The sequence below is a fragment of the Scyliorhinus torazame genome, chromosome 12, assembly GCF_047496885.1.
Source record: "Scyliorhinus torazame isolate Kashiwa2021f chromosome 12, sScyTor2.1, whole genome shotgun sequence".
Classification (NCBI taxonomy): Eukaryota; Metazoa; Chordata; class Chondrichthyes; order Carcharhiniformes; family Scyliorhinidae; genus Scyliorhinus; species Scyliorhinus torazame.
In genome coordinates, this window is record NC_092718.1 from 51,354,483 (window position 1) to 51,367,189 (window position 12,707).

General features: G+C 43.0%; 1 long non-coding RNA gene across 2 annotated transcripts in view; it reads left to right on the forward strand.

Moving 5' to 3' along the window:
* Positions 1-884: 884 nt before the first annotated feature.
* Positions 885-12,707, forward strand: part of LOC140386397 (uncharacterized) — a 187,620-nt gene continuing 175,797 nt past the window's right edge. For both annotated transcript variants that reach the window (XR_011933603.1, XR_011933605.1), the window contains exons 1-3: positions 885-901; positions 2,865-2,971; positions 5,457-5,543. This is a non-coding gene — a long non-coding RNA (uncharacterized lncRNA). The remainder of the gene's footprint in view (positions 902-2,864; positions 2,972-5,456; positions 5,544-12,707) is intronic.

Genomic DNA, 12,707 nt, shown 5'->3' on the forward strand with positions numbered 1-12,707 from the left:
CCAAAAGAGACTGAACACATAGCAGTGTCTCTTTTTATCCTTCAGGGGTTTCGCGCTCTTTTGGGCGGTCCTTAGCTTTGGACCCAATAATTCAGCAGACTTCGATTATTGCCTTCGATTTTGGCCAATAAAGGGCAATAAAGGCAATAAAGGCCTTGATGGCAGGGCGTGTCCCGAGCGGTCACTAATAAACACCCATTTCTTAAAGGTACATGTCTTAAACACCCATGTCTTAAAGGTACTCTCACATGACATCATCTAGTCTGCTCCGCCATTCAATCTTGGCTGATATTTTTCTCTTCCCCATTCTCCACTTCTCCCATAACCTCTGATCCCCTTATTGATCAAAAACATATCTATCTCTGTTTTGAAGACATTCAGTGATTTGGCCTCCGCAATCTTCTGCAAGCTTTCTCTCATTCATTTTTTTAAAAAACCTATTGCACTTCGAGCTTTTCCCAGTTCTGATGAAATATCATTAAACGGGAATGCTAACCCTGTTTCTCTCTCCTTGAACGCTGACCGATCTGCTGAGTAAAAGAAAAACATACATTGAAGCTCTGATTTACTTTTTTATCAATAAATTTAGAGTACCCAATTATTTTTTTCCAATTGAGGGCAATTTAGCATGGCCAATCCACCTACTCTGCACATCTTTGGGTTGAGAGGGTGAGGCCCACGCAGACACAGGGAGAAGCCCCGTTTATGACGGAAAAGGATATCACACGTTCCGAGGGCTTTACAAATCAACTTGATTCAAAGGCACCAAACCATTACAATAGAAGGAACTGCCAGTCCAATGTTGGAATGTACCAATGTGTTAACTGCAGTGACAAAGTTCAGCAATTGGTAACGTACTAACCACAAGGGAGCTTCGCCAGTTATCTATAGAGACTGACAGGTAAGTGCACTAGATTCTGCGGAACTGGTCTGAGGCCTACCGATCTCTGATATCCTTCACTTCATCTTCGAGCACATTAAACCATCCCTCCTCCCCCTCCAGGTCCCTCCAGGTCCCTTACCCTAAAAGGGTGTTATAGACCAGTGATTTCCCTGGAAAGGTCCACAATCACACTTGGCAAAATACTGCAGTCGTTTGCCATTGCAGTCTACAGTCTGCCTGACCAGCAAACTCTCTCCTGTTTTTACCATCTGCCATCAGGTGTACTGGACAGATATATAAACTGATCACCAACTTGCTTGGCCATATCATGAATGCACTTTCCTTGCCATTCAAGTCCTGAAGCGGGACTTGAACCCAGAGCTCCTGGCTCAGAGGCCTCTCTACCCTTTGGACCACAAGACCTCTTGACCTTCTACCATTCCATACAGAATTGAAAGCAATTTTTGAAACAGTAAGTCTTTAGAAATGAACAAATATCTGCTCCATATTTTCTTTGGGCTGAATTAAATATAAAGAAATTAGATATCAGAAATCTGTAGTCACAACAATATTAAAAATATATAGTGAACATTGAAAACATAAAATAAGTTTTCGCCACTTTAAGAACACCAAGTTCCATTTAATCCCAATTCCAAACAGTCAGTGAAGGGGGTATAAAAGAAGGAAAGTCAGCATAAATTCGATTGAGGCATAGTCAAACGGCTCCAACTTCCCAATCCCAATGTGGACCATGAAAAATTAAAAAAATTAAAATCGCTTATTGTCACAAGTAGACTTCAAATGATGTTACTGTGAAAAGCCCCTAGTCGCCACATTCCAGCACCTGTTCGGGGAGGCTGGTACGGGAATTGAACCCATGCTGCTGGCCTTGTTCTACTTTACAAGCCAGCTGTTTAGCTCACTGTGCTAAACCAGCCCCTGTGGTTTATCAGTCGGTTACCATCTCAGTCGGTTGAAAAAAGGTCTCCTGCGGCCTAGACGAAGTGGTCAGGGTACACAATGCATAATGCCGGTGGTAGCTCCACTTCAACCTCATTGCCAGTGTAGGAACCAACAGAGTGAGCACACAGGAACGCACAGTTGGATGTAAAAAGAACACAGGTTTATTCACAATCTCTCCACTCCACAAAGGGCCTCCTTCCCTGACCTGCATTCAGGACAGAGTTCATATACTGAGAGGCTCCACTTCTTAAGCAGGAATGCACACCCCTGTTTTGTATCCCAGGAGGTCACAGGGAACCAAATGGCGCACACCCGGTGACCTACAAGGGGGTCATAACACAGCCATTGCCTGGAGCGCAGCAGTGCTTTTGGGATCACAGGAGTTCCCAATCAGCCCTTACATCATGGCATACCTTAACTAAACAGCCAAATGCCAACCCTCAACCAACACCGGCCGGGGTAAATATTTTACTTGTTGTCAGGCTATTAAATTGCAGTTGCATTTTCACCACAGCATGAGAAAAACTGAACAATTTTCATTCCCTTTGGGCTGAATGGGAATGAAAGGCAAGCGGTTTCTCTTACAAACAAACAATCCACAGTTACTTTTACAGCTGGGGAGCAGAAAACTCAACCCATTAAATCCAAAATCCCCTCCGAGTTGTAGTTTCATAAATACTTTCAACTGTTTAGAGGACATGTGTACCTAATGCCGATAACATAAGGCTGACTTATAAATGGGAAGGCAAAGATTGTCAGTGCAAAAATTAACAAAAATGATTGCAATTTCTCGAAATAATTTATATTTCATTGGCTCCCAGAAATTGTTTCCACAATCATCCACTCTGAATGTTAGCTCAAGAATGACAATTTTAATCAATGTGCATTTGACTGTAACTCGCCAGTCCACTGTTCTCCAATATATTAGTCATCAACCACATGTGACTAATTAGGAATTCCAATGTGGATAACTGTTTTTCTAATTAGTAAATAAAATAATAAGGATGTCACTCTTCAGGCTGGGATCTCAATCCCCACGTGTACCTCAGCTGTTCCTTTGGTGAAATGGTAATACTGTGCAACAGCCTCTCTCATCTTTGTGACTGCTCTACATCCTGAATGAAGGTAATGCTTGCTAAGCAAATATATACACGGGATGTATTCCTAGCTGTTATATAAATGTATGCAAGGACATTTCCACAAATAGTGCATATAACTAGAAATGTGTCCCATAGCCACATTTGTGAGGTGTGAGCAATTTCTATTGGACAGCACCGGCCAAGCGAATGTGCAATATTGATGTGTATTATCAGATAGCTTAATAACTGACCTTAGCTTCAAGTCATAATGGCTGAGAATTGTAATGTAAAATTACAGTATTGCAGATCTTAAACTCTTCTATTTAAAATAAATGGGTTGTTGCTTTTGTTAAGATAGGAGAGAACAGAAGGGTGGCATGGTAGCACAGTGGTTAGTACTGTTGCTTCACAGCGCCAGGGTCCCATGTTCAATTCCGGGCTTGGGTCACTGTCTGTGCAGAGTCTGCACGTTCTCCCTGTGTCTGCGTGGGTTTCCTCCGGGTGCTCCAATTTCCTCCCACAAGTTCCGAAAGATGTGCTGTTAGGTGTTTTGGACATTCTGAATTCCCCCTCAGTGTACTCGAAAAGGCGCCGGAGTGTGGCGACTAGGGGATTTTCAGAGTAACTTCATTGCAATGTTAATGTAAGCCTACTTGTGACACTAATAAAGATTATTATTATTATAGAATTGTTCATGTGTTTTTGCATCCATAATTAGGGTTCGTGGTCTTACATTGAATTAATTGGAATTCTACAACACATAAACAGGCCATTCAGCCCAACAGGTCTATGTTGGTATTCATGCTTCACATAAGCCTCCTATCACTCTCTTTAATCCACCCCTAGCAGCATACCTTTTCCCCCTTTCGCCTTCCTGTACTTATCCCTCCTGTACTTACCCGCCTCCCCTTAAATGTCCTATGCTAATCTCCTCAATCAATCCATATAGTAGCCAATTCCACAATCTCACCACTCTGCTAATAAAGAGGTTTCTCCTCAATTCTTAGCTGTATTTATCAGTGCCTATCATATGTTTATGGCTCCTGGTTTCCACAAATGAAACTATTGTCCCTACATCTACCCTGTCAAACCCAGTCATAATTAAAGACCCCTATCAGACAACTTTGCTGTTACTATTAAGTGGTTATAGTATAACCATCTTAACATGGGCAATTCCTTATTATCATTAATCTTAATCTATATGGATTCAGTTCTTTCTTAATGTTAGTTGTGTCCTTTGTCTCTCCTGTCGTTATGTTATCTCTAAACCTTCTTATTTCTCTATCCTTCCCAAATGTGTAATATCCTGTAATATTTCACTGCCAAACCTGTTCTTTATGAAGCCATGTTTCAATTAAGCCTGCTACATCTGGTTCATCTCTATGGATTACTGCATGACATATCTCATGAAAAACACTGGTGGATTTTAAACTTATCATTTCAGGTGCACTTTACTTCTCGACTCCCAGAGGCAGTGAGAATGCCTGTTTCTCAGCAAATCTGAGTGGTAACAAATGATTTGCTGCAAAGAATCCCTTACCCTGATCGAAGCCAGACTGTGAACCGAAAGCAATCATTGTTCTCCATCCATTACGCATTAATGCATCAAAGCATCTATAGTTGGGGTTATTTAGACATCTGTCTCTGTGGATTGTGTAGGTGTGTAGAATGGAATCTCAGGAGCCAAATCTGCTGAGGTAATGTCCGTGACAGCTGTGGGACATGTCACTCATTGACAGCACCTACCATGAGAGGTCATGTGCTCTGCCTATCACCTTCTCGCCATTGAAAAGCTTTTCGGATTCGGCTTGAAACCTTGGGCCGGATATTCCTCCCTTGCTCGTGAAATGTGAGTCGGGCCCAATCATGGCTTTTGAAGCATACACCTGACTCATGACTGGTTTTACCTGGAATTTCCACTTTTTCAAGCAAGGAACAGGTTCCATGTGCTGTTTGTGAGCTCGAATACAATTACGGAAGGATTGTGGGAGGAGTGAAAGAGGAGTTTGGGTGCAGACGTGGGTTGGTTAGAAAGCCTGCCTCGGTTCTCAGGCACAGCAACCCAGCTCTAAACATCGTACTTATGCCTCCTCAACTTTACTCATCACCCACCCTGTCCCATTCGCCCTCGCCCTTGTGGTCCTGTATCACCCCATGCCCCACAATGCCCCCACGTGTCTTCCATTCACCTAGTATCCAGTATATACAGTTCTCAGGTGTGAAGTAATAGTAATGAGTGCAGGCGAAAAATAATAAACCTGTAACTATCCAATAAAACTCTCATTCAAAACTCTGTTATTTAAAGTACAAAAAGAAACTGTGGCCCCATAGTAAAAAGGCTTAATCTCTTATGAAGTTATTAAGTTGTGTAAACATAGAACTATATATTCTTTGCTTATGTTATTAGAACCTTTTAAAACTGTCAACCACTCCTGCGATTAACTGTGTCAAAGGAGCTGGGAGCTCAAAGGTTTTTGGAACTCAGCCAAACATTCATTGTGACCACAACTATCAAAACATTAATTTTTCAGCTCCAGAAGTCCCGAAGCCAAAAGAACAGATGGTGTATTTTCCATTTCAAAACAGATTTCCAGTCAATCAATGGAATTGAGCATGTGGTAAGATTTTTTCCTAACATTCAATAGCATAGCATTTTCTTTTACGTAAAAGATATCCAGAGATTTAAGCCTCAGTCCGAAACACGCCAGGAGAGTTTTTCAGCACAATTCTGAATGCGTATGGTACTTTACCCATTGTGATAAGCATTGTAATGCATATTAACACTTAGACAATGCTTTGCAGGACAGAGCCGTATGAGCAATAATTGCACTAAAAACAGTGACATTTGAAGTTATAAAAATACTCAAATGTTTACTGATCAGAATATTCCAGACTCCTCAGCAGGCTTCTCCCAGTAGTCACAAACTCTCAAAACTGTCTTTTCTTCAGGGCTTCCAAAACCCGAATCATGAAAATAGCATGGGGAACAAAATTAACATTTTTATAATCCTCACAATGCTGACCCCGACCTCAGAAGAGGAGCATGTGTGTCTTGTACCCAACACCTTCCAAACCAGCAAAAAGGCAAGATGAAAATAGCACTGAAATGGGTAGGCGGAGGAAATTTATTTTTGTAGTCTAAACGTTGACAATGTCAGGTCTCGCGACCCGATTTCCACCTCCACTGGGAGATAAAAATCCGCCCATCATGTCAAAGAAGTTGCCTGGCTTATCGATGTGAAAATGCAGAGCCCCCCACTGTTAGTGCAGACACAGAGAATTACCTCAGCAAAGTCCAATTCCATTTCCCCATTAATGTGCACGTATTTCAAACACCCACTGTCAAGCAATCTTTGATTTATGCAGCAATGGGCAACAACACTAAGAATGGTCCTTTACAGACTCACACGTTTCAGAAACCGGTAAATAAGAAATAGAAGCACAAATAGAAACAGGCTCTCTGGGCTCAGGGATCCACGCAGTCCTCGGCTCAGATTTTCACTCCTGGACCGGGTGCGCAGTGACAAGAAAATATGGGAAAGCACCCGGCTCTGGAAACCAAACCTGTAATAATGGCCACCTGCCGGTTGGATTTTTATTTTGGGGTCAGGGGTGTGGGGTGGTGGGGTCGGGCCCACTGCCCCCGGAATGAATGTAGAGGCTGCCTGCTGGGTGAAGAGGTGGTCTGAGTGGAAGACCTCCCTATGTGCTCAGGCACTGTGTTAAAATACATTTTTTTAAACTGCTCTCCAACCCCCAACCCTCAGCACCCCTCACGCACCTACACACTCCCTATGGCCATCCATGCTAGCTCATGCCCCGCTACCTACCCCATGTGGCCTTTCATACGCCCTGTGCAATTTCATGGCAGCTCATGCTAACCCATTCCCCCCCACACATCATCCAATGCACCAAGTATCCTTTGACAGTTCGTTGACCACTTTGACAGCTTTGGCAGACCTTTGACAGTTAAATGAAAGCTGGACAGTTCTTTGACAGTTCCTTGCCTGCCCAACAGTTCTATGAAAGCTGAACTATTCTTTTGCAGCTGGACAGTTCTTTGACAATTTGATAGTTGCAATGGGTTTGTGGGCAAAACATGCATAGTCACGTTCACTTTCAACAATCCCCAAGGATTTCTTACCTCTCGCAAAGGTGTCCTGGGACCTTACCCAAAAGACACCTTACATATCCAAAGAGGTACCCTGGCTATCCAATTAAATCCACCAAGTTCAGACCTCCTCTAACCTAGCCTAATCCTCACACTCCGGATTCAACATTCCTGGCCTACCAAAATCCGACTTCAGTGGAGGCAGCTGGTGATATAAATGGCAACTTCCTCCATGAATCATGCATGTGCAAACCATGGCCATCTCCAATCCTGCCCTAAACCCACTCCTCTGAAGATGGGAAATGCTAGTTTTGTGGGGGAGGGGTGTGGAATTTCTGCCATTTCTGGGATGTTCAAAAAAATGGAGAGGCTCTTTCTCAAGGTGAAAATCTGGGCCCTAGAGTTTTATGGAAACTAACTTCAATGGATTATTGACTTAAATTGAACAAAAGAGATGTGTAACCAGCAACTAGCCCAATATTGGTCATCTTACACTACCACCAAAAATTAACATTTTGCCCCCTATAGATTCAACAGTGCTGCTCAAAGATTTGATTTCCTCTCGATCTTCCTATGTCTCTCAGTCCTTCACTTGCTTCAATGGACTGTGTCCCACAATGTTATTAACTTGCTTATCAACATCTGCTTGCAGTTTCCAGAAAATATAATACTTCCTTAGATTTACAGAATTATTAACCCACTCTGTTAACTTCGTTTTCCAGCCTCTGGCTGTCAATAACACTTGCTTTTATATTCTCTCTTGCGAATCCTATATCATTGTTGCAGGGTTGATTGGAGCATTTGTTCCCTAAACCTATTTGGAAAGTCTTGGCACCAGTCCATTTGACTTCAGTGTGAAAAGTGCTTCAGATTCCGACAACTCCTTATCATTCCACCACCAGTAACATCCTCGGTGTAGGACAATGTCGCAACTGATATCTCTCCTTCCTTGTTGTTAATTGATTGTGGTACTGTTGCTAACTTTTGGTTGGTTCTTAATTTGGCTCTATTTAATCACGTTTGCTCAAGAGTCGCCAGGTATCTTTCGACACTGCCACAAGGTTCAGAACCGAATACTAATCAATGACTCGATACACCAGTTAGTAAGTTCAAAAGCAATGCTCATTTATTTACACACCGTCAAATCTACTCATGTATAAACTCTACAAAACTAAACTACCACTATTACTAAGGCCTATACTTAGCTTCGGGCACCCATTCAGTCAGAGGAACAATGGCCGTTGCTTGGTTCTGAGGCTGCTGGGTTGAGCTGTTTACAGGGTAGCAACTAGGAGCGTCTATCTCGTAGCATGCGTTGACTTGGAACTTACTTGGTCTGCTGTAGCTGCTAGGCTGGTCTCTCTCTTCGCTGAGAGCCAAAGCCAAAGGAGAGCAGAACTCCCTTGGGGGATACCTTTTATACCCAAAAGGGCTTTGCGCTCTTTTGGGCGGGCCTTGAACTTGGCCTCAACTAATTGGGTCTTTCCCAATCATCGGTATCGATTTTCCTCCAATAGAGGGGTGGTTCCCTGATCGCTGGGCGTGTCCTGGTGACTGTCAGTCTGCTTTGTCTTAGCTTCTTCTGGCGCCGGGGAGTCTGTCCTAACATTGTGTATCTAAATGTTTCCCTTTTGTCCCCGGAGATGGCTCTTTAGTATGTAAATCGTTTGGTAGTTTCTGTCCTGTCTGAGCGTTCAAGGTTCTAATCAACAGACAGGGCTTACACCTGCTTGTTTCTTAGCATTGTCTAATTTTCCCTGCAGTCTTTGCAAGTGTCCATTTTGTAATCGGGATGTGGCCATCCCAGATGGCTACAGTACACAGTTCTTTACCAAATAAACCTCTAATCAAGTGTCACCAGCACTACCCTATTGAAAATTGTGTCGTTAATAAAAACATATTAACTCTCTTTGCATCCTCGACTTATTTAGAAATTTAACAGTCCTAAGTAGAATTGCTATGGCAGCTCATTTGAATAAAGGAGCTGAACTCACATGACTAGAAACATTACTAAAGAAACTTTCAATCAAATTTATTTCCAAATATGTATCAATTCACCTTTATAGGTACAGATGTAGCTTTGGCCACGGTGTCCAATTTACGTTCTTCTCAATAAAAATCAGAAATTGGGAGAAAATGTTTATCACCATTCAATGTAATTTGTTTGCATTCGTATTGAGTATAAAACACTTCCTTGAACATGGTCATCCTCCACCAATCAATTCATAGTTTTTGACCCTGTCTTTTATTTGTTCTTTCACAGGATGTAAGCTTTACCTATGTGGTCCAATATTTAAACTTCCCCAGTTATGAAAAATTGGGATGTGGGCGTCACTGGCTAGGCCTGAATTTATTGCCCATCCCTAATTGCCTGAGAAGGTGGTGGCAAGCTGCCGTCTTAAACATCTGTCGTCTTTGTGATGCAGTTAGACTCACAGTGCCGTTAGGAAGAGATTTACAAGATTTTGACCAGAATACAATGAAGGAACGGCAATATAATTCTAGGTCAGGATGGTACCAGGAAATAAATTTGCGGGTGATTTTGTTCACATGTTTCTACTGCCCTTGTCCTTCCAGGTGGTTTTGGTCCTGAATTTGGTAGGTGCTGTCAAAGGGGTCTTGGTCAGTATCTGCAATTATAGCTGGTACACACTTGTGTCACTGTGCATCATTAGTGGAGGGAGTGAATGTTTAAGGTGGTGGATGGGATGCCAATCAGGTTTCTTGAGTGTTGTTGGAGCTGCACTCATCCAAGCAAGTGGAGAATACCCCATCACAGTCCTGAATTGTGCCTTGTAGATTGTGGACAGGTTGTGGGGAGTCAGGAGGTGAGTAACTATGTTGAGAATTTCCAGCCTCTGACCTTACTATTAAGCTATTTTTCTGATAGGGACGGGTGGTTTTCAAACAGTCGTGCCCGATTGGCTTCAGCAGTCACAGGATGTGGAATTTTACGTTTGTTGAAGAGACTGGAGAGGTCATTCTCAATCTTGCTTTTTGACTTGTAATCACAATATTTATACGGCTGATCTAGCTCATTTTCTATTCAATGGCAACCTTTAGGATGTTGATAGTCGGGGATTCAATGATGGTAGTGCCATTTAATTACATGGGGCGATAATTAAATTCTATGTTGCTGGAGATGGTCATTGTCTGGAATTTGTGGGGTGTGAATGTTACTTACCACTTATAATCCCGAGTCTGAATGATGCAGGTCTTGCTGCATTTGGAAATGGATTGCTTCAGTATCTGAGTCACAAACGGCACTGAACATTGTGCAGTCATCAATGAACAATCCCACTCCTGATCTTATGATGGAATGAAAGTCATTAATGAAGCATCTGAAAATAGTTGAACCTAGGCACTATCCTGAGGAACTCCTATTGCAATATACAGGGACTGTGATGATTAACCTCCAACATCCATAACTACCTTCCTGTGTGCTAGTCATGATTGCATCCAGTGGAGAGTTTTGCCCCTGATTTTCATTGACTTCAATTTCGCTCGGGCTCCTTGATGCCACATGTTGTCAAATGCTGCCTTGATATCAAAAGCATTCAACCTCATCTCACCTCTTGAGTTTAGCTCTTTTGTCTATGTTTGGACCAAGGCTGTAATGAGGTCAGGAGATAAGTGGCCCTCATGGAACCCAAACTGAGTGTCAGAGAACAGGTTATTGTTGTGCAAGTGCCACTTGATATCATTGTCGACGACAACTTATATCATTTTACTGATGGCCTGGGGTAGACTGATGGGATGGCACTTGGTTGGTTGGATTTGTCCTGCTTTATGTGGACAGGACAATTTTACCCATTTTGGGTAAATGCCAGCTGGTTGTAGCTTGTCTTGAGATGCAGTTTGTTCTGGAGCACAGTTCTTCACAGCTATTTCATTGCCACTTAACAGCCACATCCAGCTGTCACCAGTATTTTACTCGGACTGTAAAAGGGCTTTTTGTCGGCCCCTGGGCCCATCGAAGACACTCCCCCTCCTTCAAGGGTTATCCGCCCTTTAGCCCCCCCCCCTTATCGCCATGACAAGTTGGTAGGCCTTGCTGAGACAACGCAGACACGGACCGGACTTCTTGGCCTGGTAAGACTACCTGTAGTATCTGCAGTGGCCATCACTCCCAATGGCGCTGCTGGGATTATAGAGCTGCAGGCCTTTTGATTGTTTGGCAGCTCTGAAAGGCTGGACTACCTACTGCGAGAGGGGCAGCGGTCTCGCCTTGAAGTGATTAACAAGGCTCCCAGTGTTAAATTACTGTGGGGCAGCCATCAGGATAATGGATGGGCTCCTCCTGCAGCTTTCTACCGAAGGGAACTTGGATCACAGAAACCTATACAATCTAGACCTGAAACAAAGAGCTCTATGAAATTCTGCCCATTTGTAAAATCTATTAGCCATTAGAAAGCAGTTATTTGGTGCAGTAGTGGTGTCCGTACCTGAGTCAGAAGTTCAGGTTAAAGGCCCACTCCCATACCTGATGACGAAGGAAGGTGCATTTGTAACATGCCCAAACTTTTAAGTACTTCCAGTCAGGGGCTGGTTTAGCACAGGGCTAAATCACCGGCTTTGAAAGCAGGCCAGCAGCAAGGTTCAATTCCCATACCAGCCTCCCCGAACAGGCACCGGAATGTGGCGACTAGGCTTTTCACTAACTTCATTTGAAGCCTACTTGTGACAAGAAGCGATTTTCATTTCATTTCATTTTCATGTATGCTTGTGCCAAGCAGTAAGAGCAGGTGAGATTCCTGGTCAGCCACTTGCAGGAGGCAAGGGCTAATCATTGCAGTACTTTGCCAAGCAGAACCATGCCATGGATCAACACATGGAAGACCACAGTCGCCAATGACAACTTCGGGCATGGTGACTGAAGAAAAGAAACATTAGCCATTAATCAAAATGACAGCAGATGGTCATTGTTCAAAAGTCAGTTTTACTAAGCACAAGTTCAACAATAGACAAGGCAGAAGAGTTTTACTTATGAACATATCCTTGAGGGAGGTGTGTCTCTGATGGGCCCAAGGGCAGACAAAGTAGACCATTTCCTGTCCAGGTAAAATACCATGATGGCTGGATCAGGCCCTTAAGTGGCCATTAATTAGCACTGAAGAACTGTGCTCCAGAACTAGCTGTGCCTCTAGCCAAGCTGTTCCAGTATAGCTACAACCAGTTGACATATATCTGGAATGGGCAAAAGTGCTCAGGTTCATCCTGTCTGCATGAACAGGACAAATCACCGTTCCATCAGTCTGCTCCAGAACATCAGCAAAATTATGTTGAGTGTCATCAAAAGTGATGCCAAGTGGCAGTTACACAGCAATAACCTGTCACAATGTCCCAGTGACATCATCCCTTTCACACATCCATTGCATATATTGAGAGGCAATATTAATTTTAATAAATCTTTTATTGTTTGGTAACTTGCATTTCCTGGGCCCTCTGCACTTATGACGACAATATGCAATTGTACTCAGTTGCACTATAAAAGAGTGACCCATGGCTGTTCTTCTCACTGACCTGTTAGGCGTGTCCAGCAATTTCTGTTTTTGTTGCAAAGTAGTCTTCTTCAACTCCACATTTATTGTTGTCACACTATATGTCACACTATATTTCCAATGCTATGCAAGCAAACCTTTTTATCATCACCCTGTAACAAGCCAAAATG